Source organism: Denticeps clupeoides, chromosome 17 (assembly GCF_900700375.1).
Source record: "Denticeps clupeoides chromosome 17, fDenClu1.1, whole genome shotgun sequence".
Lineage (NCBI taxonomy): Eukaryota > Metazoa > Chordata > Actinopteri > Clupeiformes > Denticipitidae > Denticeps > Denticeps clupeoides.
In genome coordinates, this window is record NC_041723.1 from 19,914,922 (window position 1) to 19,939,771 (window position 24,850).

The 24,850-nt window shown below is 43.1% G+C and overlaps 1 long non-coding RNA gene across 2 annotated transcripts in view; it reads right to left on the minus strand.

Annotated features, from left to right (window-relative positions):
- Positions 1 to 24,850, minus strand: part of LOC114767267 (uncharacterized) — a 45,261-nt gene that overhangs the window by 9,019 nt on the left and 11,392 nt on the right. Inside the window, exon 3 of one of the 2 annotated variants that reach the window (XR_003742911.1) lies at positions 17,572 to 17,629. The exons of the other annotated variant lie outside the window; for it this stretch is intronic. This is a non-coding gene — a long non-coding RNA (uncharacterized LOC114767267). Of the gene's footprint in view, positions 1 to 17,571; positions 17,630 to 24,850 lie in introns of those variants that run through there. 2 annotated transcript variants of the gene reach the window in all.

The following is a 24,850-nucleotide window of genomic DNA, read 5'->3' on the forward strand; positions in this document are numbered from 1 at the left end:
TATCTAATTAATGTAAAACGTGGGGGCAGATATATCATCATCATGTACATTTAACATTTTACACTCAGCCAACATGCTGCAATTACGATCAGAGCTCTGCAACTTAATGCACAGGCACATCATCACACTTCAGACAAGGGGTGTAAGAGGGTGACCAACGTCAGAAGACTATGCTTCCTAAAAAGAGCACTATATGCATTACACAATCACGAAAAACACTAAAACAGGTCTGCTTTTTGTTAAAAATGTACAGTGATCAAAAATATTAAGGAAATACAAAAATAACATATCCTAGATTTGAATGAATGAAATATTCTTATTAAATACTTTGTTATTAACATGATTGAATGTGCTGACAACAAAATCACACAAAATGTATTGATGGAAATCAAATTTATCAACCCATGGAGGTCTGGATTTGGAGTCACACTCCAAAAGTGGAAAAGTGGAAAAACACACTACAGGCTGATCCAACGCTGATCTTAAAACAAGTCAAAATCCATGGATGGAGTGAGACATGATGTCCCAGATGCGCTTATTTGGATTCAGGTCTGGGGAATGGGCCGGCCAGTCCATAGCATCAATGCCTTCATCACGTATGTGGCATATCTCAGTGTGAATCTAAAGAGCACAGGACACCAGTGGAGAATTTGCCAATCTTGGTGTTCTCTGGCAAATGGTAAACGAACTGCACGGGGTTGGACTGTAAGTACAGCCATTACCTGTGGATGCCGTGCCCTCATACCACCCTCATGGAGTCTGAATCTGACCATTTGAGCAGACACATGCACATTTGTAGCCTGCTGGAGGACATTTTGCAGAGCTCCTCCTGTCCTCCTTGCACAACGGTGGAGGTAGTGGTCCTGCTGCTGGGTTGTTGCCCTCCTACATCCTCCTCTGCACCTGATGTACTTGCCAGATGTCAGAATTGACGGCACCTGTGCCCAATCAGGATGGCGTTTGATAAGGTGCTGTGTTTCCACCCTTTGGCGGCACCAATATTTTTGTGAAGCCCTTTTGTGAACTCCCTCGTGAACCCTTAGTGGACCCTGCACCTGTTTGAGTGAAGAAGTTTTAAGTTCTGGCGCAGAGAGAGAAGGCAGACCAGGAAGAAACCAGGCAGTCAGGGTGAGCATGGGCGCCAGCGAGGAGCACTGGAAATACGGCTGTGGGGTCGGGAAGATCCACAACGAGACTTGCCGGGACTCGACCCACCTGTTCTGGTAGAGTGCTTTTTTCCCAGCGCTTTGTGATGACGTCGACCCCTGGAGACTCGACGAAACCCGGAGTGGCCGGAGTTCTGGGCATGGGAGCTGATTGCCCCCTGGCTCAATGGTGTAAGCATTTACTATTTTTTTATTTACAGCATTTACCATACGCCCTTATCCAGAGCGACTTACAACATTTACATTTACATTTACATTTACGGCATTTGGCAGACACCCTTATCCAGAGCGACTTACAACGTGCTTTCAAGTTACCATCGATGAAGAGATCAATTCCGGTTCACTAGGACCCCAACTATGAATACATCTATTTAGTTCACTCTGTTGTAGATTCTGTACACAAAGTTCGACAACAAGAAAATTACAATTTAATCTAAGTATTCTTTAAAGAGGAAGGTCTTGAGCTGTCGTTTGAAGGTGCTCAGTGACTGAGCTGTTCTGACCTCGAGGGGAAGTTCATTCCACCACCGAGGGGCCAAGATGGAGAAAAGTCTGGATGAATGTTTTCCTTTTACCTTCAGAGATGGAGGGACCAGGCGAGCAGTACTGGAGGCTCGGAGTAAACGAGGTGCAGTGCGGGGTGTAATAAGAGCTGTGAGGTAGGATGGTGCTGCTCCATGTTTGGCTTTGTAGGCCAGCATCAGTATTTTGAACCTGATGCGTGCAGCTACTGGGAGCCAGTGAAGGGAACGTAGCAGAGGGGTGGTATGGGAGAATTTGGGGAGGTTGAAGATCACAATCAGTAGTTACAGGGACAGTCCCCCTGAAGACACTCAGAGTGTGTTACCCACTAGGCTACTACCACCCTAAAAGACACAAGAAAGAATATATATACTTATAAATCTAGTGTAACCATTTAACAGCACAATAGCTTGCGTAGTATAGACCCAACTCCCAACCAAACTTTGTAAAAAGATTAACGGCGATATTTTTTTTATCGCCTGATAAGAGTCTCACGTTAACGCAGCATGTTAACAAGCAGAACTTTAAACTGAATCTTTTATATAACAGGAATCCAGTGAAGAGAGACTAATACCAGAGTTATGTGTCCCCAGCACTTTGTACCATGCATTTTAAATGAGTTGTAGACAACGTATAGACGTCTGGTCCAGGCCAGATATATAAAGAGTTGCAGTAGTCCGGTCAACAGGTAATGAAAAGATGAATAACTTGTTCTCAATGCTAACATGAAGGTATGGCTTTACCTTAGCTAACAGTCTAAATTGGAAAAAGCATGACTTCACAGCTGCACTCTCTTGTTTATGAAATGAAACTTATGAAAGAATTGTGAAAAAACACTCTTAGATTTTGACATGGATAATGGGCCCAGATCACTATCCACTCCGGATCACCAAAAGTGATGACTTTTCCATTTATCTGAAGAAAATTAATGGACATTCACTGATTAATGTCATTAATGCAGTTTTTAAGGTATTAGATGATCTTGTGCCTGATCTAAGGTAAATAAATTTGTTGGTCAACAGCAAATCAATGAAATGTCATATTGTACTTGGAGAAAGTTTATCCTAAGGACAATAAATAAAGCATAAAGAGAGCTGGGCCTAAGATAGAACCTTGTGGCACACCACACTTAAGATGGCCCTCACTTGAATTTTTGACCAAAAATGACCTTTGGGATATGTACGAGCAAAACTTCTGGAGAGTGATGCCCCTAAGGCCAACATACAATTCTAGACATGACATAAGAATGTTTGGATCAACTGTATCAAAGGCTTAAAGGCTTTATTTTTAAAACTAATAACAGCATACAAATACCGTCAGTATTTACAGGGACAGTCCACAAGTGTCTTGTGGTCTTGTGGTCTTCTGGCTGATAGGTGAGTGTGTTACTCACTAGGCTACAACCACACCATATCCTGCATAACCTTGTAAGATTATTTTCTCCACGCTTTGGTCTTTCCCTCATAAAACAAAATATCTCCAGATGGCCAAAGGGCAAACTAATTGCCTTAAGTGCCACGACAAGAAAGTCTTGTGGGGGGCTGGATGACCACTATGTTCCTGTTTCAGGAGTTCTGCTTGTACAAGGCAGAAAGGGAGGAAGGGAGTTCTCTTTACGGCTATGCTTGCTCCTTCCCCCTACGCTGCTGGGGGTTCTGGGGGGAGCAGCTTCAGTCCCTGCTCTCTCCGTCTATATCTTTCTCCTTTATTTTAATGTTTTTTTCTGTAACATTGGTATAATTTTTACACGCAATACTTACATATAACTGCAATAATAATATATCTGTGCTAATAAATTCGAATCTGTTACTTCTGTTGTGCCATGCCTCTGTAGATCTCTGTAGACACAATGTCAACCTTTTGCTGCTTAGTTGGATTTTCATGCCAGCCTTTTTCAGCTCGTACAACATACGTAAAGTACGCAAGATTCAGAAGTCATTTATATTTAGCCACTATATCGGTGCATCCAAACAAAAAGAGCAGGAGATTTCCCCTCACTTTCACTCTCCTGCCATCTCAGTCATGCCCTGCAAAACAGACCACTGACAGAATGGACATTCACAGCAGCAAGTATATGGAAAGTGCCCCATACTCTTGGAAGCATTTTGGCCATACAATCCAGTGGTGTTCAATAAACTGTAAATCTCCTCCATTGCCTCCACCATCTCCAGTAAAAGGGCCATTTTAACGTAGCTGGAGGTCCTATAAAATATAGAAAATTAGCCTTTTTTTTCAGATTAACTGAAAAGGTCACATTTCTACACTGTTCATGCTTATTGACGTATCCACAATGCCACATAAAGCTTATAGCATTTCTCAAACATAAAAATATGTAAACATGAAAATCTGTGTCCATATTATAAACGATTACACTAATTAAATCTACAAGGACTGGCCTTTCTAGTGTTGTTTCCAATTTCTCATTTATGTGTTTGGGCTGTGGAAATAAATGCTGTGCTGAGACCGTTTTGTAATTGGATTAAAAGCCCAGCACACAGAAAATCTAATTAGAAAATATTAGGACATTAACACTTATTATAATGGGCTAATTTAATTAATGCCACATTTTCCTATCAAACACACACAAAATATTGTATTAATTAACTGCTGGAAGACACAATGAACTTCTGTCCTAAATTAGCTTTGATTTTGGTGCATTCAAGCTTGAATATTTCCACATTTCTTCTTTCATAAGCTTTCAAAGCACATCAGGAGAAAAGTGCAGGGCACTCACAGATTTTTGGGGACTAACCGTGTTAATTATAATTCACTTGCACAAAACTGAGTTTGGTGACTTCCTCATCTCACTCACAGACTGAATGTGACAGCTGCATTCAGGTCCTGGGGAAATCATATTTCATAAAATAATGATATTTTTAAAAAGAAATGAATTAGTAAGCGATGGTTTGCATTCTCCCAAGCCTTCTGGGGAATTTGACTCATAATTTCTCACACTAATAGTGTTAATTCCACCCCATATTCCCTTAACTTTTCAATTTCTTTCATGGAGTGTTTGCAGTAACATGATACACTGCACATTAAGAAGTGCCTGTCAAGGCTCATTGCACGTCTTCCTCTTTAGATCCTATCCTTCTAATGTCTAAGTGTTGGTCTCACCCTGTAACCAGAGCAGAAGGCACTTTGTCCACAGAGAAATGAGTTTAACCTTGTGCACTTGCTGCTGCCATGGTGCACAGTTATAATAGTTTTGGATTTTTCATTAGTTTTAGTTTTTATTTTCTTCAAATTAGTTTTAATTAGTTTTTAGAGGCAGATTTACTAGTTTTTATTAGTTTTGATATTTTGAAATTGCTTAGTTTTAGTTTAGTTTTTATTAGTTACAGTGTTAGTTTTAGTTTTTTTTTTGTAAATTAGGATATTTGTCATGTGCATGAATCAAAATCACCAGAATAGCCTTATCCATCTTAGCTCCGATAAGGTTATTGACTCTTGCAGCTCCGGGTGTTTTGAATATTTGGTTCGAGTGACGTGGTGAACTTTTTGAAGGTAATCGAGTCACACAGTCGTGTAGACATTCCATTCTTAATAAACATATTTACCAATGCTTCTTCTCGTTTGTGGTGTTCCTGCGTATTTACTAGCCAGCAGCTACTTGGTCGGCGGTGGAAGCAGTCCATTATGGATGTTGTAGTATCACGTTCCTTTCCCATGTTACCTGGCCTGGCTACCGCTTCTCCTTCGGGGGAGGGCGGGCGAGAGGCTAGCTTGTTCAGGTACTCTTGGTTCGCCTTTTTGTGTGAGCTTTTCAAATGGTTTTTCCCCTTGAGAAGTATTCCACATATTGTATCACCTGCTTCTACAACAAGGCACTTACTTTTATTTTTGCCACTGTCATAATCAAAGAAATCCCAAATAGGACTTTCTTCCGCTTTCTTCCGACTTTCGCTGCAGCCATCACGCTAGCCGGCGGCGTCACGGACAGACTATGGACGCGTGACGTCACAGACCACGTGTTACCATAATGGTCAAAAACCTGGCTTAAAACTGGCAGCGTGAAGGAAATAGATTTTAATTCAACCCAAAAGGTTTATTACAAAGACGAAAACGAAGGACGTTTTTGCTATAATATTAGTTCGTTTAAGTTTGTTTTGTATACACACAAAACAGTTTGTTAGTTTTCGTTTTTTTTTTTTTAACTCTTTATTTCAGTTAACGAAAATGCTTTTTCAATTCTAGTTTTAGTTTTATCGTTCGTTTTCGTTAACTATAATAACCTTGCCATGGTGGAAGGTTTGAGGAGCAGTTGAATGACACACGGCATCGGCAGAGGATTAGGCCTGGGTGTGCAGCGGTGCTCAGGACAGAGACGTCTGATTCAGGACATGGCCAGTAGTGACTTGTTTACATGAGACATATGCTGGGGATTTTCCTCAGCAGCCTAACAATAAGGATGTAAGAAATAGATTTTAGCGTAGGATTAAGAGCTGTGGATAAGTCATTTTACATAATGAACTGTAAACAAGAAAGCCAGCATGTTATAAGAGTTGAGCAGCCTGTCGTAGAGGCAAAAACCACTCAGGGACAAATGCCCGCTAATGCGTTCTGGATGGCTGACCAGCTGGGCTTGGGGTTATGGGAAGGCTTCATTGCAGCTGCTCACTTGGGGGCCACCAATGCCTCGCCCCCCTCCTACTGTCTTATCCTCAGAGAGGGTGGTGGCCCCCAGGGGCCCGTCCAGCAGCACATTTCGGATAGACACCGAGCTGTCACTCACATTGTAACTGAAGCATCTGTGGCATCTGTGTCTTCCATCATATCCATGACTTTTCTTGCTTTTTTTTTAAATCCTTTGATTTTTTTCTACATTCAATGTGTGTGAGTCTTCTAATTGAATCCAAAATAAATTTAGAGTATGTTATCCCCAAGATATAATCTTACAAGCATGTATTATTATAGAAAGCTAAAATTATCATGAAGAACAAACACTATAGAGACATCCATAGTTTTGAGAAGTTAAATGTAAAAATGTAAGCTTACTAAAACCATGGATGAAACACATTTTCACTACATTGATACTACATTGGTTCTGTATCTTTATGTACATAAATAAATCCTGGAAATTTCAGATCAGATTTACATGAACAAGTGTTGTATGAAGGTCAAACTTCAAACAGTTCTGTATATATTTTCTGTATTTTTTTAAGGAATTTGCGGAGCACTTCATGAGTAAACATAAGAATAGTACGAATAACTCATCTGCAGTAAGTGGTACATTTACTTTGTTACTGTCCACAAAATGACAAGGATTATAATTAATGGATTATCCCACTTTTCATGATCATTTGCTGACTAACAACAAATTGGATTTCATTGTTTTTCATTCATTATTGTTTTAAGATTAATATTATATTACATGTTTAGTTAAGTTTAATAATTAATTAATTAATTAGTGAGTTGAAAGGGTATATATATCCCATGGGATATATAAATCCCATTTATGGTATTTAACATTATTCATGCATTAACCTGCTTTAATACACTCCTATAAAAAAATTATATATAACAATACAATGCATTACATAAAAAAACTAAAATGCAAAAAAAAAGCTCTTTCTAATTTTAATCCATACAACTATGTATTAAGTTTGTCAGTTTGAAAGATTTACACATTAACTGATGTTTGAGTCAGCTTAGGCAGAAATGTTCCTCTGGTCTCTTCCCTACAGACGTGCTGGAAATGTCCGTGATTAATTCCAGTCAGTAAGCATATCATCATTAATCCTAGTTGAATACCACACCTCCCTGGGGAAGTCTATGACTGCAGCTAAGTGATCCCCCACCCCCACAGACCAAATTACATACAATCACACCCACTGCACAAACAGCCCAACCAAAATGCTCGGCAACTTGTTCTTCTTTTTATTATTATTTTTTGAATGCATGTGCGGCATTTTTCAGACCATTATTGCAGTGCAAGACTTTTCATTAATTCTGCAGTTTAGCAGTGCCCAAATTCACTTTTCAATTACTGAGCCAGGTCAGAGGCATGATGATGATGAGATGGATGTGGCTATAGCAGGTCAGGGTAGACCCGACCCAACCCAAACCCCCCACCCCCACCACCCCAAACAGTGCTCAGGGCCTGGGGACCCCCACAGCGTTCCCATCTGCAGTCATTACAGTGACTACTGAGACATGAAGAGAAAGAACCCCCACCCACCTTCCCAAACACGCCTATCAGACAGGATGCAGCAGATATTAAAGGGAATTACAGGGAGAGAGGGAATGTCACATGTCACACAAACAAGTATGAACTAGCTCTGGCCCCCACCCACAAAGAATCTGAAGAACGGTCTGTGCCATATTAGAGAAACATGAAAAGAGTGACATGAAAAACAGAAGTGTGTGGAAGACATAAATCAAGTTGTACTTGTTGATGATGATCTAAGGTTTTTGTCCTTGCATAAGCCACTTTAGTATTAAAATGAATTGAACAGACAGAATTAATGGTGTAAACTATGTTTAGAAATGTGAAATAATCTAAAACAGGAACAGCTGAAAAACAAGAAACAAAGTTTTACGTATTCAGGAGACAAGGAGAACAGAGAAATGGAATGACAGTGTAAAGGGTTTAAGGAGGGTACAAAGAATAGGGCCTTGCTTGTGGCTTTCCCTGTAGGACAGGCAGACCTTCTGGCCGCTCCGGAGGTCAAGGGTACTTTGAATGCACTCTCCCGCTCATCAGACATACAGGCAGGGGAGAGATGCAGGCCTGAGGTGCAAGGCCTCAGACCCAAGCCTTTGATGGATAATCCGCAGAAGCTGGGAGAGATGACATGACTGACCTCAAGAATTAGACCACTGGACGGTCCGGGGGGGGGGCAAGATCCTGCAATGCATCTTTAGAATGACATCACAGCAACCCTCCAAACTCATTGCACTAAGAATATAGGGCCTGAAGGTGTGAAAGTGATTGGGGTCACATTGTGGAGCTGCATGCTGTCCAGCAGGGGGTGTTAGAGGATTAGTGTTGAAGGCTTTGACCCTCAGCTTCGCAGTGAAGAGCAGACATAGAACCCAGCAGCATCTAGAATCCTTTTCCAAAATCACAACACACAGGACTGCTGGAGCATGCTGCTACACAGCCGTCTACACTAAATTATGTATTTAATACCCTGACATCCACAGTGTATGTGTTGTGGAGTTCATGAAGAAGTCTGTAGAACTTGCCCCTTCAGGGCTTGGTTTAAGCGTTGCTTACTGAAAATCAGTGTTGAAAGTTTTTATAATATTACCACGAAATGCTATTATTACTACTACAGGGCCACTTCCAGGAAAACGATTATTACAGTGTGCTGCAAGGTGTATTGATTATTTTTACATTTACATTTACAGCATTTATCAGATGCCCTTATCCAGAGCGACTTACAATCAGTAGTTACAGGGACAGTCCCCCCCTGGAGCAACTTAGGGTTAAGTGTCTTGCTCAGGGACACAATGGTAGTAAGGGGATTTGAACCTGGGTCTTCTGGTTCATAGGCGAGTGTGTTACCCACTAGGCTACTACTGGATTTTGTCGTACAAAGAAATGTCCAGAAAGATGTCCAGCAGTGCCATCAGCTCAGAACTGTCAGGACAGAAGGGGTCTTCATCGTAGAGTTGCAGCCAAAAAAAACATACTTCCAACTTGGAAACAAGTCAAAGCAACTTAACTATGCACAGAAACATAGGAACTGGGGTGCCGATAAAAGGCAGCAGAATTAAAATTCGTGAAATTCAAAAGATTTGGCTATAACAGAAGGCGGTTTCAAAGATGCAGTGCTGTGCCAGTTTTAGACATTTTTTCATCGTTAATGTTAACAGTAGAAGCAATAAGTGCAGCTCAGAGCCATGTCAGCAGTAATTTGGCGGGCAAACAGTTTGGAAAAACAGAGTTAAGAACCAATCCAACACCACAGCCAAGAGAAAAAAGGCCTTTTGAATGGAGCCCATTAAATGAGTGGTTTTGTTATGTCCCCACGATGGTATTTTGTGGTGTGCATGGTACCAGGACAGGGCATCAGCCTTTGTATTGTGGGCTCCTAATTGGTTGGACAAGGTGAAGTTGAAGCTCGTTTTATGGTCTCTGGATCAGGGAAGGAGATCAGATCAAAATCAAACCTGTTGAGATGGGGGGCAGAGGGGACAAATTCCAGATCCGACTGTCTGAGCTGCTGCTCTCTGAATGGCCAAAGCACCTATCACCATTCTCACACTTTCCATCATGCGTTCAAGGTTACAGTGTTTGTCTACAAGTTCAGTTGTATCTACAAGAGACCTTTAGTGTCACTGGTCTGCAATTAAACACTGAACTTATGTCTTCATAAGTTCAGAATAACCAAGATAACGTTAATGTCACATTCATATATGAAAAGATGCTTAAATATGATTCTATGCTGGTCAGTTGAATATAGTAGAACATGGTGAATAAAGGATAACAGTAAATGAATAACCAGTAAATAGATATAAATGAATAATAGGAACATACATGGAAGCCACAATTCACACTCCAGAAGACACAACCCTCAACACCTCTTCACCTTTACACTTTGTGACATGATTAAACAGCCTCTCTGGGTGTAAATTTACAAAAGTGTCTGTGGATTTCCTCCTTTTGCCTCCCACGGTAAATACTGTATGATGAGGTGCTGCAGCTGTTTCAAGCTTTTAACTAGGAAAGGCATCAGCTATAGATTCTCTAGTCTCCCATTTTTTTACTGTCAGTAATGTGAGTGGGCAGGGCAGTGTGGCTTTCAGAGCAGGAGCTCTTGATAAAATCTCCTGGTCTTGCTCTCGTTAACACTGTGTTGTTGTCAGGGATGCTATTGCTGCCTCACATCCTGCTCTTAAGGGAACTGGAAGCTGAAAGTGTTTATGGATGTGTGGCCCATTGTGGAGGTGAGTGTGTATGTTTGTGTCTGTATGTGTGTAAATGGGGGTGCAGCACTGTTGGCTGAGGCTAATCTTCTCTGGCTCACCAACTGATGATGCCATGACCCCCACTATACGCACACAAACACCACTCCCCATAATCCATGCCTCCTATTACTTTGATGAGGGAGTGAGTGACAGTGACAGTTTGATTTGTGACAACAACCTGATCTCACATCGTTGTATTGCGGTATGTCTTAATTGTTCTGACTATTACTTTTGATTCAAAACAGATTATGTTATAAAAAATTTAAAATTTTTGATAAAAGATATATGCAAAAAAACTGTCAAATGTGTAATATTGAATTAATTAAAGATGTTTTAATTTCTCATTTTATACAACATTTATTAACTTTTTATTATTTCATTTTCAATCTATTTAATTTTGGCAATCATAGCACTCCATAAAAAGGGCACTTTTTTACTTTATTGAGGTAAAGTGGCATAAGGAGCGCATGCACGTGCCTGATTATATGCATCTACTTCCATTGCGCCTTTTAAATGAACAGAATGTGAATTGCATGTACGCAGTCATGTTCATTAAAGAAAAATTTTACAAAATAATACCAATTATGCCAATTTTATTATGACATTCTTTAAATAGCCATCTTTTAAAAGTGTATAAAGCATATATTTATTATTTGAAATTGTTAACATTAGTACTGTTTCTTTGTGGTTAAGTGCATTGATCATAGTACTCCATAGTACAAATTTTTGATAGCATAAACCATAGCATTCTTCTCTCTTTCCTCTCTTTCCTGTAAACCACCCTCAACCCCAGCTCTTCATCTCCACCAAATTCATCTCTACTGCTACTAATGTCACTCTGATCAGAGGCATCACAGAAATCTAGGATATGAGCAAACTGTGATAAATGATCTTATCTAACTAAAACATCCATATTTTCTTCCTTACTATCCTTACTATTCTCTCCATGCTCTCTGCCTCCCTTAATAAACTAGGGGTAAATAATTATTTGATCCCGTTCGAATTTTGTAATGGACATTACTTATAAATTAGATATAATCTTATTAGATTGTTAGTTAAAGTCTGTCAACCCAGTAACAGATGTAAGTGGTAACAAATTACATCTACTCCTTTACATTTACTTGAGTATCTTTTTGAAAAAAAAAAAACTACTAAGAGTAGTTTTACAACGTGATACATTTCACTTTTACCTGAGTACGTTTGTGAATAATAAAGTATATTCTTACTTTGCTACATTGGGCAAAACTTGACTCGTTACTTTTTTTCTAAACTTTTTGTATGCTTTATTTTTGCCAGACAGCCCAGCCAGTAGATCTAACACGTTTCACCAATCAGACATAGCCATGCAGTCACAAATGGGGCAGGCAGAGTGGCTCAAACAATAAACAGTACAATTTTACCCCCTGTAAGATGTACAATCAGTAATTCCAAAAATCTCACAATGTACAATAATTTTATCCCTTCATTTAAAGTTATTTAGCATGACAAGGTACAGATCTCTGTTTTCATCTGGCTGCGCAGACATACAACAATATCAACAACATTTATATTTATATAGCCCATAATCACATACAGTACATCTCAATCGGCTTTGACAGGCCCTACAGTTCACACCTCCACATTTGACCCTTCTGCACACAAGGAAAAACTCCACACAAAAAAAACTATAGGAGAGAGAAAAAAAGAAACGTTGCGAAGGAGTGATACAGAGGGGGACCCCCTTCCAGGGTAGAGTGAGCGTGCAGTTGGTGTCAGTTCAGGGTTTGTGATTGTCCAATAAGAGAAAAGGGCCTATAGTTTTGAGGTAGAGAAGTCCAAAGTTTAGTTCAGTGTCATGGTCTACATGGCTGTGGTGAACCTCTGGTTAATTTCATGCTATGTCCTCGTTTATTAGATGCCAGGAACCAGGATTTATCTGCTGGTCTCTTCACTGGAGTCTGCAGGTAGTCTGTGCGCTTGGTTCCGTGTCTCAGAGAAAACAAACCGAAGCAGAGGCAGATGGTGGCATCGTACGACCAATAATGAAATATGTGGTTATGGTGGTGTGTGTGTGTGTGTGTGTGTGTGTATATATATATATATACCACCATAACCACATATTTCGTTATTGGTCGTACGATGCCACCATCTGCCTCTGCTTCTGTTTTTTATATATATATATATATGTCTTAGCATCAGAATTTATTTAGGAGTGACAGCCTGCTAGTCAAGCTCTTTTTAATGGACACATTCAGGACACTCCACACCCACTAACCAAGCCAATATTTTCTTACGATTTATGTAATTATATATGATATTAAATGCATTTCTCAATTGCAAGACACTGTCGATCATTTCTTTATTATTAAATTCTGGTATGAAATAAGTTGGTTGACTGACCAATGACCTTCATTCTAGTGACCTTCTGTTTCAGTTGCTGGACATAGTGAGGTAGTAGGACATAACTCACAAGACAGGGGTTTTATTCCATGAAACACAAGACAGCGTACACATCACCAGCAACGACCTGACAGAGAAAAGACATGGACAGGGCAGCATACGCATACACAATCAAAGAAATTCCCGGACCCGGAGTGTCCCGTTCCGGACCGGAGCCTGACACCTTCATTATATTGAAGTGAACAGGGAGAGTGAGTGAATGAGAGAGTGAGAATGAGTAGATAAGACTTGAACATAATCTCTCTCACACCAATTACTGTCCAGATAGCCCAACCACAACAATCCAAGAGAGGCTCAACAAGAGAGATGCGACACCGGTGTGTGTAAACGGGTGTGAGAAGTGTATGTGTCTGTCTTTGCCCCCAGTGATATGGGGAATGTCTCCAGCAGCAGAAATGATGGTAGTGGACAGCAGGGACAGGAACTTCTAATGAAACAGCATTAACAGGCTTTTCTTTCACCTATACACTCACTTTAGCCTGAGGGTCTCTGCTGTCTCTCTGCTTTTCAGCTGGGATTGGAGTCCAAATAATATTAACAATATTAATAAAATGCTCTGTTATTACTGAATGACAGAGCAGCCAAATAATAATATGACGACAAGATATTATCACGTATCACAAGACTGTAATGTATTAAGGGCACAGGCCAGAGGCACATGGAAACCTTATCATTTAGGCAGAAAGAAAAAAAGAAAATATAAGATGGCAGCCAAACCAAATACAATTTTCAGCTATTTTAGAGGATCATTTCCACAATAGTTACATTATCAAACAGAGCTGAATTTTTAAAACTAGATTAATTATTTTACATATACAGAGCAGCACTGCATCACAGTTGATACAGGTTATTAATCAATAATAGTAAACTCCAATTACAAGGCACTGCATAGTTTTTCTCTACTTAAACACATTTGAGCTCATTGCTTTGATCCATCTATTTATTTCAAGCTGCTGTCTATCCCAAAAATGTATGGCTGACCAAAAAGTACGGCGAGAAGCCATGACGGCACCGGTTAACCGGTTCTAGGTCATTAAGTATTAGAAACACTTTTTTTTTTTTTTTCAAAACCTAACAATCTTGTATTTTCCTGATGTTGGTGCAGCTTTAAACTCGCAGAACTCGCAGTTCTTTTGACATCATTGAACACTTTATGTCAGCAGTCCAGCTTTTTGAAGAGGGAGCAGAGCATGTCTTCTCTGACTGCTCCATTTGGAAGGGCCGCTGTATTGGGGCCATTTGAATGAGTGTATGGAGTTGATGAAGCAGAGAATGGACTGATCAAGAGAAAAGGGGGAGAAAGCAAGGCCACAAGCAAGGCGAATGCGTCCTTCTTCCTTGTCTAGTTCGTCATCATCTCCGTTCACCTGCCTCGTCATGCCACCATGGTTGTGACACTGGGGGAATTTTTTAAAATTCATTGGGCTTGTTTGCTAGCATAAGTTTAGGAATACTTTATTTATTTTCATAGATAAACAAAATAATATTAATATATAGATGCATAATTTGTATATACTTTAGAAAAAGATGAACAAAAAACAACATCATTCAGTCATTAGACAAGAGTTAATTAAACAGAGAACTTTTGAGTTGAGATTGGAAGGTGAAGAAACATTTACATTTACAGCATTTACCGGACACCCTTATCCAGAGCGCCTTACAATCAGTGGTTACAGGGACAGTCCCCCCCTGGAGACACTCAGGGTTAAGTGTCTTGCTCAGGGACACAATGGTAGTAAGTGGGATTTGAACCTGGGACTTCTGGTTCATAGACGAGTGTCTTACCCACTACTACCACCCTGAATGAAGTCCATTTCACTGAAGGACCTGCCTCCAAGGATGGACAGTGAAGAGATTTCTTCAAATTCTAATTTTATTTGTCACATACATAGTCATACACTATGCAGTAAAATGCTTTTTGCGACTGTACAGACCACAAATACTGCAAGTATACAATGAAGACCAATATGCAAATATTGCAAACATAACCAAATATTACACTTTTACGTCTTTAACATAAAATATGTGTAACAGGTAGGGTGAAGGTGTGCAAATGAGTGAAAGCCAACGTATAAGATTAAAAAAGCAAAAAAAAAAAAAAAAGAGTTAAAAGAGCAGAGATTGTGCAAAGAGAAAAAAGCGCAAAGAGTCCAGAATGATGGACAATGAAAGTGAAACTGCTTGAGTGTATTGAAGTTCTGTGTACTGTTGTTGTTGAGAGCTCGGATAGCCTGCAAGAAGAAGCTCCTCCTCATTCTCTCTGTGTAGGACTTCAGGGAGTGGAAGTGCTTCCCTGATCCCTGGAGAGAGAACAGTCCATAGTTGGGGTGGCTGAGGTCCTTCACCCACGGTGGTCCAGCACCGTTTACTGTAGATAGATTGAAGGTCAGGGAGCTTGGTACGGATGATGCGTTCGGCTGATCAAACCACCCTCTGTAGGGCTCGTCTGTCCTTCATGGTGCCGTTCCTGAACCAGGTTGAGATATTTCCCATCAGGATGCTGTCTATGGTGCAGGAGTAGAAGTTCCTGAGCACTTTGGAGGGCAGTTTAAAGTCTCTCAGGCGTCTGAGGTGGTAGAGATGCTGCTGGGCCTTTTTCACCACGGTGTTGATGTGACAGGACCATGACAGGTCCTGCGTGATGTTAACACCGAGGTAACGGAAGCTGTCCACTCTCTCTACTGGGCTCCTGCTGATGACAGGGGTCTGGTAGGTCCTCTCCTGCTTTGTACTGAAGTCCACTACTAACTCCTTTGTCTTGCTGACGTTCAGGTGGAGATTGTTCCTCTGGCACCAGTTCACCAGATTTCCAACCTCCTCCAGGTAGGCCGTCTCGTCGTTGTCAGAGATCAGGCCCACCACGACAGTGTCGTCAGCAAAAATGGTGGTGGAGTTAGTAGTGGCTGTACAGTCGTATGTGTACAGGGAGTACAGCAGGGGGCTAAAAACACAGCCCTGGGGGGCTCCAGTGCTGAGGGTGATGGAGGTTGAGACATGTCCACCCATCCTTACTGCCTGTGGTCTCCCGGTTAGGAAGTTGGAGATCCACTGACAGAGAGATGAGCTGAGTCCCAGGTGCTCCAGCTTGGTGGTGAGTGTGGAAGGGATTATTGTGTTAAATGCTGAACTGTAGTTGATGAAAAGCATTTTAACATAATTTCCCTTCCGAGTGTCCAGGTGGGTGAGTGCAGTATGGAGGAGATGAGAGATGGCATCATCTGTGGACCGGTTGGGACGGTACGCAAACTGTAGTGGGTCAAGTTTTCTTTTGGAAAACAAGGAGTGTATTGAGCTATAGTTAATGTAGGCAGCGCAAAATTCATGTAGGGCTTTAAAAGTAAGAGCCAGAATCTTTAATCCTAGATGGGTCCGGTAACGAATGAAGTTGGGAAAGAATCAGAGTGCTGTGAGTAGAATGCTTTGTATTGAAAAGGAGGTCTGAATGTACTGAAATTGCTGTATCTATGTTGCAGGGAGGTCAATGAAGAGAAAATTACAGAATTATTGTGAGCAATACTGAGGAGATGTCTTTCGCTTTATATGGGATATAGAAAGTACCTCAACTGCTGAGCCACCAAACGTACACATGATAATGCATGCTGTGGTGGCCTAGCGGTTTAGGAAGCAGCCCCGTAATCAGAAGTTGCCGGTTCGAATCCCGATCCGCCAAGGTGCCACTGAGGTGCCACTGAGCAAAGCACCGTCCCCACACACTGCTCCCCAGGCGCCTGTCATGGCCGCCCACTGCTCACTCAGGGTGATGGGTTAAATGCAGAGGACAAATTTCACTGTGTGCACCGTGTGCTGTGCATCATATGTGACAAACACTTCACTTTAATTTAACAAAGCAAACAAAAATCTGATCCCCTAAACAGTCCATTCCTGTTCATCTACACATGCAGGGCACGTACAGGGTGCAGCATTTTGAATCCACGATGATGTGAAGAGATGTACTTCATCCAAATTTCCGCCAACACCCCAGGATGGAGCCTCTAATGTGATCAACCTCTGAACAGCAGATCCGCACCCGAGTTCAGCAAGCCCGGTCCGTGGGTTGGAAGCCTGCGAGCCAGGCGCTTCCTCCAGAGGGTGTAACCCCCCCCAGCGAATCACTAACACCAGTGCCGTGGTGTTGGCCCTGGAGATGGTGTCATCTTTTTCTCATCAGTATGACAGAGATCGTGGGGTCATTTTTGTCTCAGGGTTTAAGTTGGATGAACAGATCAGTGCAGTTGTAAGGTCCAGTTTTTTTCAAGTCATGCTTTCATCACATCATGACTTGACTATTGTAACTCGCTATACAGGTCTCAGCAGTCACAAATACGGCTACAAACTGTTCAAGATGGAGCAGCTCACCTTCTGACAGGGAAGAGAAAATGTGACCATGTAAGACCCATACTGGCATTCCTCCACTGGCTTCCTGTACACGATTCAGTTTAAAAAAACCTGCTTACATGTTGGAGCTTCTTGTTTCTTGCTCTCTTTCCAGAGCCTTGTGATCCTCTGAACATCAAATACTGCATATCCCCAGAACAAAGCTCAGAACCAGCAGTGGCAGAACCTTTCCGGTAGTAGCCCCGAGCCTGTGGAACAGCCAGATCTTATTAGTTTTAAATCCCTGCTTAAATCACATCTGTCATTCTTGATTTCTGAAGCTGGCTTTATCTTATCAATCTTATCTATTATTTTTATTATTATTCTTTTAAATTTATTTTATTGATATATGTCCTGTGGTATATTGTAATAATGTGGGATGTGTCACATTCACTCTGCGATTTAAATGGTGAGACAATCTTCTTGAAAATGAAACAGTGAAGCGATGTGCTGTATGGAGCAGTTTTAGGGGAGTAGCATGATTACCCACACCACTCTTAGGGTCATGATGCTACACCAGCGATGCCTTCACAAGGGACATATGGGCTCATCCATTGTCCTCCATTCTCTCAAAGCCATTCCTTCTCAGAGACAGGGTGTGCACTATATATAGATGGTAAGATCTTCCATGAAGTCATGGAAAACAGCGGGAGACTGCTGGTCAGCCCAGTGTTGTGTTTGCTATTTGCGAATAACCACGCGGACTCTCGACACGCGGTCTGCTTCTTTTCTCTTTTATTTCCGTATACCCAGAATCCCTTACAGCAACACCCACAACCTGGAACACACACAAAACGCACACTGCCCATGTGCATATGTAACATTCCCCCCCCCCAGGAGGAATGGCAACAACACAATATAACTAGGCGACCGGGGTCGACTACACGGAATGCCAGCATAGCCATGTGGGTTATTCTGCCACGTGACAGGGTATGCCCTAACTACGTGGTGTGCTATTCAGTCACATAGTCCTTGAGGTAAGCTGGTCTACAGCGGACATGGACAGGGCGTGGTGAAGCTGTGCTCGCCCGGCCTCCAGCCTCCACTGGACTGTTCTGTGTATCATCGGGTAGGTCCTCCACTAGGTCCAAGTCACTAGCCATGGAGTAAGGGTCTACGGGGGTTAGCGGTGACACCTTCTTGAGCCGGCTTGCATGCCACTTCGTACCATCAGCCAGGCGGAAAGTGGCCAAGCCCAGCCGCCCCGTAATCTGCACTGGTTCAGACCAAAAGGAAAGGAGCTTGTTGTCCCGGTGAGGCCGACGAACCCTGACCCAATCATGGACTGCCAGACAGGAAGGTGTCACCTTCCGTCGGCGATCAAAGGACTGCTTCATCCGGCGCTGAGAAGCCGAAACCCTGTGGTGCAGGGCCGCTGCAGTAAGCGGAGGAGGCTGTGGCCGCAGCCGGTCTAATGGAAGCTGCAGCTCCCTACCCAGCATGAGGAGAGCTGGGGAGACGCCAGTGGTGGAATGGAGAGATGATCTGTAATGAAGCAGTGTGCGCTGCAGGGCTGAGGCAAAGACCAAGCCATCGGGCAGGTGAGCCCGAACACCGTTCTTCAAGGTCTGGTTAAACCTTTCCACGCCACCGTTAGCCTCTGGGTGGTAGAAAGCAGTGTGTGTTGAATCCCCCTGTCCCCGAGGAATGTCTGAAAATCCATGGAGGTGAACTGAGGCCCATTGTCTGTTGTAATAGTGTTGGGAAGGCCCCACCTTGAGAACAGACAGTCGAGGAACTCCATGGCCGCCTGGGACATGACCGAGCCTGTGGAGGAGATCTCGGGCCATTTTGAGTACAGGTCATAGGCAACCACTAGAAAACGCTGATGATATGGGACCCCCTGAAATGGCCCACAGATATCCAGCTGAACGTGCTACCATGGCCTGGCCGGCCACTGCACAGGTTGCAGTGGTGGAGGTGTGGGAGGGCCCGTCTTTCCACTGACGAGACAGGCCGAGCAGTCCTTCACCGCAAATTCAATATCCCTGTCGATCCCAGGCCACCACACCCTGTCACGGCAGCGCTGCTTGACTTTTACGATGCCTAGGTGTCCCTCATGAGCCATGGCCAGGATGCGAGGTTGTAGGCTGCCAGGGATGACGGCCCTGAGTCCCCGCGCCACACAGACCTCATTCCAACAGGACAGCTCATCTTTAACCCGATGAAATGGCACCAGATCCTTGGGCACAGTGCGTGGCCACCCCTCTCGAATGCAAGTGCAAAGCTGCGATAGCACTGAAGCCAGTTGGAGGTCCTGTAGAGACACAACCTCCTGGAGTGGCCCATGAAGCATGTGGATAAGCTCTGGCTCCAGTGTATCCGTGGCTGGGCCTGGGGGAGTGTTCGGAGTGGCCCTGGAAAGGAGGTCTGACACAACATTGTCCCGGCCGGGGGTAAACAGCGGAGTGAAATTATATTGGAGGAGCCTCTCCGACCAGCGGTGGAGCCGGAGCGGTCTGTGCCCCGTGCCTGAAGATGAGAGTAGGGTCGTTAGGGCCTGATGGTCCGTGCGGAGGGTGAAATGTCGGCCATACAAGTATATATGCCACCGCTCACACGCCCAGACACAGGCCAGTGCCTCCCGCTCCCCAACTGAATACTTCTGCTCGGCCAGAGTCAGAGACCGGGAGGCAAATGCAATGGGGCGCTCAGAACCATGTTGGCACTGAGAAAGGACGGCACCTAGCGCTACACCAGACACATCACAGGTCAGAAAAGTGGGGCATGACAGGTCAAAGTGAGCAAGCACCGGTGGTGAGGTAAGCTGGGCCTTTAGCTGACGGATGGCTGAGGAGCAGGCTGAGGACCAGGCCCATGGGGCTCCGGTTTTCAGAAGCGCATGCAAAGGGGCTGTAGTGGCAGAGTATTGAGGGAGAAAACGCAAGTAGTATGCAGTCATTCTTTTCTTTTCTCTTTTATTTCCGTACACCCAGAATCCCTTACAGCAACACCCACAACCTGGAACACACAAAACGCACACTGCCCATGTGCATATGTAACACAGTCCTAGTCAGACCCTACACAGTGAGACTGCTGCAGTATCAGGGCTTCAGTCTTCGCAGACTCCCTGCACGTGTTTAAGAACCTGCATAGCTTGTGCATATCCGAGACAGACTGGGGAAGCCACAGCCGCGGGGCAGGGACTGGAAAGGTCCTTAACTTTCTTGGGGGGCCTTCTATGGTGGCATCAATGGTGAGCATGATTCTGCACAGATCTAAAGGCTAGTAAGCCGTTAATTAGTTTACTCTAAGTTTGAAATAATACTGCACACCCGGCGTGTTCTGTGGACTGTTAAGTCAAGTGGGCACTCATGTGGGCATTGAGCTTGAGGGACCAGGTATGAGGGACCAGATGTGTGCAGGGGGATTTGTTAAGAGGAGGCGGGACCCTTCGCTGCACCATCATGATTGAATTAGGTTTCAGCGAATAGCCATGCAGGGGGGGGGGGGGTGTCCCATGGGCGAGAGAGTTAGAGTGTAAATGATCTTTAATGATGTTTTTATAAACATAGTTTAAAATGGGAGGAGCCCGATGATTGACAGCTCTCACCATGCTACTTCCTGATGGTGAATAACTTAGAACTGCTCCGTCAATATGTTCAAACATCAGTAAAGTTCATGATTGATTTATCTTCTCTTTGGCGTCATTCAGATGTTTCACAACAAAGCTGTGCAGTATTATTTCAGATCAAATGTCATTACTCATTTCTGGTCCAACATCATCTTTATATAAAACATAACTGTCAAAACACAAAAGCTACAGTATGTCAGTTCAAGCAACAGCTTTGATTTTCCCTTTATTGGCCAACCACTCATGGCTTTTGTCCACAGACCAAAATCAATTATCCATTCTGACGCGGGGAGCCGGTGTTGCCTCATGAAAAGAGGGCGATATAAACACAAGTCAATAACTCATTCCTGGCCTGTTGTTCTGTGAGGAGAGCGCAAAGGGTCTGAAAAGCAATAATCAACCTGTCACCAGATCCAAATACGACCCCCTTCATCCAGCCCTCCCACCCATCATCTAGCCACGATGCCAGGATCAAAATAACTCATCAGTTGAGCAACACGTTGCTGTCCTCTAATTCTCCCGAGGAGCCCACAGAACATACAGGCAAAGCAGAACAATTCATGCCGAATCAGACTGATAAATAAATGCAGGTTGGCCCTAACATGCTTTTTGGTCTAAACATGCAGTTGTTCTAAAACGTTGCATAATAAGAACCACCTTTTGGCCATACCACAATTTAGGAACCTAAGGTATAGACCATTACAAGGTATAGGTGGTATGGCCATGTGTAGAGCAAAGCCAAGAAAAGTGAAAAAGCAAACACAAAAATTTATTTTTTTGGTATGCTTGACGGCAAAGTTTGGGTTTATTTGTCCCATTATGGTTGATTTTGGATGTCAGCCCCAAATCTAAATTGCATATTGTACTTGCACATCGGCACAGAACCCACAGAACTTTAAAGCAGCTCCACATCACATGGTATAGTTTCCCTTTGCCAATGCACACCATAGGCTTAGTATAACACTGCTGCAGTTGGCCTTACCTCCCAGCAGATAAGTGCTTCTCAAACCTTTCATAATGAGTTCTTTCTGGCTCCCGAGGTACTGACTATCACTGGATTAAAACACTGCTACACATTGAGAACCAAGGGTGACCACTGTTTAATAAAGAAGACTACTGTTACACCCCTATTGACAGTGACTTAGAGCAACTTTATCTGACAGTTAGAGCTTGTTAGATGATCTTTATCAACCCTACGACTGGGTCCGTCCACTCGTAATCCTCCTGTTGGCAGTTTTGCGGCTAAGCAGTGCCGCAGCTGACCTTGCTGGAGAGTCTCAGCCAGACAGCTGTGATACTGGTAGAGATTTCACACAGTGTAATTACCACACTGACACCAAGGACTGAGTGCTTGCGGGGGGAGACTGCACGCGTGTGTAGGTGGTACTGATGGGGAGAAGAGAGAGAGATGGTGACTCTACAGGTTATTAGCACTAAACACGGAGGAACAACGGGGTCATGTCAATGCATAATTTGAAGGCCCATCAGGGATTATCAGAAGCAGCGGGGAGAAGAGCGCCTCACTTCATCAGCTCACTTGCTGACTTGGGTGGAAAATTACAGTAATTAAAAGAGAGCCTGGGCTAAGTACCCGCTCTCCAGCTAGCCAAAGGGGGGATCCTTTCTTCCCCTGTCACCTTCGGCTCAGAGAGCTTTTTTCTTTTGGCTTGACCTTTTCTCTCCGTCTTTAATTCACCCCTCCCAATACAACTGCACTCTGTGCGTGGATCTAGGCTGCCGGGAGACGAGGCTTCGGTAATTATAGCTCCCTCTCTGGATGATGTGTTATTGATCAGGGGTGAAGGGGTGGAGGGAGAGACAGAGACAGAGAGAAAGAGAGAGAGGTGCCAAGGTAAAATGAAAGTCCCAACAGTTGCAGACCCCAGAGCAAATCGAAAGGTAATTCCAGCCTTCGCTCTCCAACTCCAGCCCTCCTTCTCTTTCGCTCCCTTTCCCAGTTTCTCTCACCCACTTGCTCTCCTTCCTTCTACCCTTTCATTAGAGAGCGGCTGTGATATTGGGCCAATCAATACACAACGCTGGATTGATTGTGCTTGTCAGCGAGAGTGAGGCTTTCTTTCGAGGAGACAAGCTCAATCAGTGCCCTCTGACTCGTGGCCTCTTGGTCCCCGCCCGCTGGATGGGATTGGCCAGCCGATTGGGCCGGTGATGGAGGTGTCGTGCAGTGAATAGCCACGCAGATGGCCGGTTGCGCTGACGTTGTGGCATTTTGGCACCCTGTCAATATTCCTGCTATTTACCGAACAGACAACATGGAGCGATCTAAGCTAATCATATCTATTCATTGCTCTGGAGCAGCACACACTTTTAGTAAATAAATGAAATAAAAACAAGAGATGCATCAGAATATGTCACCAGTGCACAAATCCATAAAAACCAGTGCCAGTGCCAAGCCTGATAAAAGATCAGAAATCAAGACAACAAAGAAGCCAAGGATTTGGAAATGTTGGGTTTAATTAGACTAACAAACAGGGTAATTATGGTAACCTGTCATAGGCATATATCACCCATCCATATCTGGGGCCTCCTCCATCTCACCATGCTGATTTAACAGTGGGGATGAAGTTTACTGAGTGATGGGAGTGATTTCACTTCAGACCCATCTCTGGCCATTATCATATCATCAAATCCTTAGTAAGTAAGGTCCAGGCTCTCATTTAAGCAAGTAAGTCTTTATTGTCATCCCAGCCATGTACATATAGAACACAGTGAGATGAAACATCGTTCTCCTGGACAATAGGCATGAAATAGAACACAACAGAACAGAAACACTGAGGGTAAAAGGAGGGGATTACAGTTAACCAATATATTTATAAAACTATAAAATACATCTGGGACGACCCAAATAGTACATTGTATCTAAATAAATCAGTGACTGATTTATTGTGACTCAAAATTGTCCCATGGCATCTTTTGGCCCATCTCTGGTCACAAGATATTGACCGCTTGTATCTTCGAACATGGTGCAACATGGAGCCACCAATTTGGAGGCATGGCCAAATATCTCCATGTTTCTTCCACACTGGCCATCATTCCTCCAATAGAGTTTAAAGTTATATTGTGTAAGATCAATGTGGATCTGGTACCAAACGAAAAGGAGGCAAGGGAAAGGGTCAGGGGTGCATGTAAAATGTTGACGTCTGAGAAGTTGTGAGTGAAGATCTTGGCTGGCTGCTGTGAAACGGCTGCACTGCTGCCACAATCTGTGCTCAGGCTGAGATTATGTCCAACCTGAAGAAAGAATCCTCAAGTTTTTACAGCCTATTCCTTGATCTTCTTCAATCCTGATCAGTGAGTACCCCAATACAAAGAATTTTTTTATTTTATCCATCTTAATCTCCAAACATGGGATGGATTTTATATTTTTTACAGAGAAGAACTCAGCCACTAGAAATGCACATGAAAAGTGTCTTCATTTGTTCTGGAGCCTGGTTGATCCACTGTGGCGAAGTAAGAAGTTCAACGGAGTACCAAACTGATAAAGTCATGTCCAGAGAATCATTCATTCATCAGTTCATTGTGGGTCGTGGCAGTTATCAGGAAGTCCTTCTTTATGCCATTCGGTGAACATGACCTCTCACTCATCTTTCGAATTACAGATTATTAAAGGTGTATTGTATTTTAATCTATTGACCCCCTGGTGCAACATTTACTGTTTTTTGTATCCTTCATTAAAAACTCTGGTAAGACAGACGTCCTAATTGTTAATTTAATTGTATTTCTCTACTTCAGTCTCACACAAACATAATAAATAAATGAAGTAAATGTCAAAAAATGACAAACAGAAAGTTTGATAATTATGCTGTAATTCGTCTTTATGTGGTTTGGCCCTGAC